Below are 5,798 nucleotides of genomic sequence, written 5' to 3' on the forward strand. Positions count from 1 at the left end.
AAGAAAGTCACCCCTAGTTAAAGTAGCTTTAGTTAACATAACCCAGTCATTAACAGCAAGTAAGTCTTCACTTAGAGATTCTAACAGCGAGATAGTGAAAGGAGCAATAGGACCGTATGAAGTAACTGCATTTTTTAACACGTTTATATGTTTCAACTTAAGACGCTGATATTGCTGGGCTTTAATGAGTAAAGTTTTATCCCCTTTCTCATTCTCAGTGCTTTCTGACCCAGCAGGTTCCTTTGTTTCAGATTCTCCTCCCCCTCTTCTTGGCTATCTGGATCCTGTGGCTCCTCCTCATTAGTTTTTCCGTCAATAGGTTTAACTTGGGAGCGAGTTACAGGAAAGGCATGGAGAGTTTTACTTTTGATTTTAGTTTTCTGAACAGGGCAATTGGAGGGGGAGCGTATTTCTAAATCAAGGTCGCGTGATTGCTTGAGCACTTGTGACTTTCCCATTTAGGCTTGGAGGAGCATCTTAAGAGATTGTGCCTCCCGGGAAAGTTTAGTAATGGCTTGTCTAGTTATTTCTTCTACATCAGAGGGAGTGTCAAGTGACAAGGCAGAAGAAGGGGGTGCTATGTTCCTGTCCATCAGAGGACTCTGGAGAACCACATACACAGGTGAGGCTGTGAGGTGGCATCACACTGTTGGAAGGTTGGCCTGGACCCACATCCTGGCTTCTTCACATCTGGGATCTGTGGCAGAAGCGGGGGGCTGCTAAGCCTGCATCAGCCCGGGTCCTGAGATCACCTGGAACATAGTGTACTGCTTGTGCAGCCACCATGGTCCCCTGGGCTGTGGAGCTGGGCCTGCATCCTGACAGTCAGCTGTGTGGGGATGGGCTGAGAGCCTGTCAGTCAGCTCTGAGGGTGTGGCCTAGGTCCTGTCAATCAGCTGTGTGGGGTGGGGCTAGGTTCCTGTCAGTCAGCTGTGTCGGATGGGACTGAGATTCTGTCAGTGACATCTGCAGGGTGGGCCGAGATCCTGTCAATCAGCTCTGTGGGGCGGGGTGAGATCCAGCTCCCTGCTCAGGGTCCAGGTCACTCCTTGGGAAGATCTGATGTTCAGTCACTCAGCTCATCCGTGGAGTGTCCTGTGACCTGTCGAGAGGTATTCTGTGGGTGGTGCATTGGCACCCTGAGCGCAGTCAATCAGGGACTCTGGGCAGGGTGTCAACACTTCTGATTGCTGTCCATCAGTACTTGGTGGTCATGGTGTCTGGACCCAGAGTGTTGTCAATCTGGCACATGGTGGGCGAGCTGTTGGCACTCCTGAGTGCTGTCAATCAGGTACTCAATGGGAGGGGCATCAGCATCATGAGTGCTGTCAGTCAGGGACACAGTGGAAAGGGAGTAAGCGTCCTGCTGCAGTCATTCAATTCAAAGGGGGCAGGGTGACAGCAACCTGAGTGCCGTCAATCATGTGGACAGGGTGCTGGCACCCTGAGTGCTGCCAATCAGGTACCTCGTGAGCAGGGCATCTGCATCTTCAGTGCTGTCAATCAGGTTACTAGGTGGGTGGGGCATTGACAGTTCTAAATCAGGTACTTGGTGGTCAGAGCATCAACAGTCTAAACCTTTCAATCAGGCACTCAGGTACCCAGTGGGCGGGACATCTCGAACCTGAATGCTGTCTACTTGGTACTTGGTGGGTGGGGTGCTGGCACCCCTGAGCACAATCAGTACTCGGTGGGAGGGGCATCATCACCCTGAGCGCTGTCAGTCAGCTGGATCTGTCAATCATGTGAGGGGCCGGGTTGTTGTAGAGCAGCATCCTGTGAGGTCCTGGTCACAGGATCCTATGGCGTCTTCTTCCACTGGAGAACTCGTCAGCACGGTGCTGGAACGTGCTGTGGTCGTGGTCATGCTGGGAAAGCCCCTTGGAGTCCACACGATGGAGTCCAGTCCTTAGGGATCCTGAGTTGCAGCTGGGAGGGCCCTTGGAGTACAGCTGGGGGTGCAGGGAGCCTGGCTGAGGGGGCACGGGGTGGGAGGAGGTGGTGGAGGCCAAGCACAGAGAGCCCTCAGGGGGAGGAGAAACTTGAGATGGTGGAGAGACCTCAGGGGAGGAGAGACCTCAGGGGAGGAGAGAACTCAGGGGAGGAGAGACCTCAGGGGAGGAGAGACCTCAGGCAGCAGGTGTCAGGCCGCGGGGGTAAAATAGGGACCTCAAGGGCCCACAGCAGCCGCGGCAGTGCTGCCAAGGTCCTTCCGCCTAGCGCCTGCGGCCACGCCTGTGAGTCCAGCAGCCGCCACCTCCGTGGCTCTACTGGGGCCAGCCTCGGAGGCCCAGGAGATGTCAACCACCGCGAGTGAGCGGGTCCCAGGGTGCGCCCAGCTCCTGCCATGGTGGAGAACAGGCCTTCCTCCAATGGGAGTGACCTAGGCACAGGTGACAGTGAAAGGCTGGGAGGAGAAAGAAAGCAGGGTGGCCCAGATCCTGTCAATCAGCTCTGTGGGGCGGGGTGAGATCCTGTAAATCATCTCTGTGGGGCGGGAACGAGCTCCTGTCAATCAGCTCTGTGGGGCGGGGACGAGCTCCTGTCAATCAGCTCTGTGGGGTGGGGTGAGATCCACCTGCTTCACTCAATACAATGAACACAGATTCTGGAAGGTCCTCAAGGCAACCCTTTATTTCCTCCATCAAATTTAGAACAACATATCTCTTAATTGACCCACCAATGTCCTACGTTAAGATTTTGAATCAAAATTAGATTCTTATGTCCAGCAGGGAAGTGAAATGCACTGTGCTGCAAGAGAGGGGTTTTGGATGGACACACAGGACAGGGCAAAGAAAGCATCTGACTGTGGGGGTGACCTCATCTCCCCAGTGGTCCTGGGGACAGGAGGTGGATGTGGACATGCTGGCAACACAGACAAGTTCAAAACCATTGGTGAAAGAAGATTTGGTTTCTGAGTCACAGTAAGAGATGTGAACCTTCTTCTGCCCTTCAGTCCCACAAGGCAGCTGTGTGACATAGAGAACAAGAGTCAGGAACATTCTCAGTACAGCTGCATGAAGGCGACACCCCCACAACCCACCTCTCCTTCACAGGTCCAGACTCCGAGAGTCCCTGTGACACAGTTCTGTCCCTTCTGCCTCTTTCCAATTCCGGCCCTTGGGGCGTCACCTTTTCAAGCTGTGAGAGACACGTCAGAGCTCTTGGCACTGTCCCTGTCTGGGGGAGAAGAAATACCAAGACACTTTGAGAGCCCCGAGAAGAGGAGGCTGGAAGAGAATTGTGGGGTGTATGACCTCCCTACGTGTTCTGTGGGCACCCTTACACAGGGGACACCCCACTCGCCACACTTACTCGGACCCTGAGCATAGTTTCCTCCTTTTCTACATGTGAGAGGAAATGCTGTGAGAAACAGTGACGTCGTGTGCCCCAGAAATGTGATATGACACTGAGGACAGACCCAGGAAGGGTCACGAAGTGTGCTCCATGACCTCTGGAAAGAAGATCCCACGCCCCCACTCGTCAGGGTGATAAACCTGTCCTTCATTTTCCATGTTCTTTAGAGCGACAGCTCCCTGGACCAGGCTGAGCACGTGTGAGTGGACAGTGCTTCCCCTCAGGGACCCAGGGCACACTTGCAAATGGGCTCAAAGAGAAGACTGGGAGCCTGACCCGGCCTACCTGATTTCCTCCTCCTCCTCACAATAACCGCAGCTCCAGTGACCAAGAGAACCACAAGGACAGTGACCACTGCTATGATGAGGATGGGGGACTGAGGTGGTTCTGGGAAGACAACGGAGGATGAGGACCCTCACTCCCAACTCTCAGCCCTGACCCCGCTCCCTTCCCCAGGGTTCCTGTCCCCCCCCCCCTTCCCAGCCCCATCCTCACCCCATCTTAAGGTGAGTGGCTCAGGCAGCCCTTCATGTTGCACGTGGCATGTGTATTTCTGCTCCTCTCCAGAAGGCACCACCACAGCAGCCCACTTCTGGAAGCTTCCATCCCCTGAAGGTCTGGTCTCCACAAGCTCCATGTCCTGGGTCAGGTCCTCTCCCTCCCGCTCCCAGGTCAGGGTGATCTCCTTAGGGTAGAAGTACCGGGCCCAGCACCTCAGGGTGACACCCCCTTCAGGTCTGGGGTGGTGAGTCACCTGTGACTTTGGGGGATCTGGGGGAAAGAGGTGGAAAATTTAAACATTTTCCATTCATCTGAAGAACCCCAGCAGTACTTGTAGGACAGTTCTGGGAAAGGACTGGAGAAATGAACAGGGCTGGGGAGGGGACAGAACATGGAAAGAGGGATAATGACGCTGTGTGGAAAGTTCAAGAGACAGGTCAGGTCGGGATATTCCAACTCTCCCCTCAGGAAAAGGGAGTGAAGAAGGGATAGCATCACTGTGGGCAGACACGCAGACATGCTGGTGGTGGACAGAGACCCCGCCTGACAGGGGCCCTGGCCCCCAGTGGGTGCCTGGAAGGGGACTCCTGGTTGGTGATTTCAGAGATCTTCCACCCCGACAGACCCTGGAGTATCCTGAGAGCAGGGTGATCCTCCAGAGTCACTCAGACGAGGATCAGGACGCCCTGGACCACCCTTGCCTCCTGATTGCAGACAGGCAGCTCAGCATGTCAGGCCAAAAGGAGGAGCAGCCCCATGGTTCCTCTCACCTGTGCGTAGCAGAGTCTCGTTCCCGTACTGCAGGTATCTGTGGAGCCACTCCACGCACCTGCCCTCCAGGTAGGCCCCTCCGGCGCTCTGCCTCCTTAGACTGCTCCCACTTGTGCAGGGTGATCTGAGCCGTCGTGTCGGCCGCGGTCCAGGAGCGCAGGTCCTCGTTCAGGGAGATGTAATCGCGGCCATCGTAGGCGTATCGAACGTACCCGCGGAGCAGGCGTCCATCAGGACCCACAGAACAGCCGTACATGCTCTGGATGGTGTGAGAGCCTGACCCGCCCCGGCCGTCAGCCCCGCCCGCTCCGGCCCGCCCCTCGCCCTCCACCCCGGGTCTCCCCGTGAAGCGAAGGTGAAACCCCGCCTCGCCCCGCGGTCCCGATCGCCCCGCGGACCCTCGGCCCGGGCCGCTCACCGCCGTCGCTCTGGTTGTAGTATCCCAGCAGGGTCCGCAGGCTCACCCGCAAAGTCTGCTCATTGCTCTGGGTGTTCCTCGTCTCCCGGTCCCAGTAGTCGGCCCCCAACTGCCGCATCCACGGCGCCCGCGGCTCCATCCTCCGCGTCCCCGCGTCGCTGTCGAAGCGCACGAACTGCGTGTCGTCCACGTAGCCGACGGAGATGAACCGCGGCTCCCCGCCGCCGGGCCGGGACACGGCGGTGTCGAAGTAGAGCAGCGAGTGGGCGCCTGGAGAGACGGGCGCTGAGACCCCGCGGACCCCGGCCAGGGGCCGGACGGGAGGGGCGAGGCCGCCCGGCGGGGACCCCCAGGGCGGGTCTGCGCGAGGGCCGACGCGCCGCGTCCCCGGGCCTGCCCGTGTCCGCCTCCCCGTCCGCCCCTCACTCACCCGCCCAGGTCTGGCTCAGTCCCGAGGCGGCCGCGAGCAGCAGAAGCAGTGTGTGGGACGACATCGCGCTCAGCCCCGACTGGGGACAGTCTGCGTCCCCGCGCGGCCGCCTTTCCTCCTTTTTAACCCCGGGTAGGGCCGTGCATGGATTGGCCGCTCCTGAAAGCCGCTGGCCAATAGGAGCGAGCGTCCGCGTCCGCGTCATCAGTATCCGGCAGAAGTTGTTGAGCGGGTTGGCGGCTGCAGAAGAGAAAGTCCAGGAGACGCGGAATCCCCAGGCTGCGCTTCCCCACCGCGGACCCTCCCGTCCCGACCCGGGAC

General features: G+C 58.0%; 1 pseudogene; it reads right to left on the reverse strand.

Annotated features, from left to right (window-relative positions):
• Positions 1-2,606: 2,606 nt before the first annotated feature.
• On the reverse strand, positions 2,607-5,587 carry LOC123457556 (annotated as a pseudogene).
• Between the last annotated feature and the right edge of the window lie 211 nt (positions 5,588-5,798).

This window comes from Jaculus jaculus, unplaced genomic scaffold (assembly GCF_020740685.1).
Source record: "Jaculus jaculus isolate mJacJac1 unplaced genomic scaffold, mJacJac1.mat.Y.cur u25, whole genome shotgun sequence".
Taxonomy (NCBI): domain Eukaryota; kingdom Metazoa; phylum Chordata; class Mammalia; order Rodentia; family Dipodidae; genus Jaculus; species Jaculus jaculus.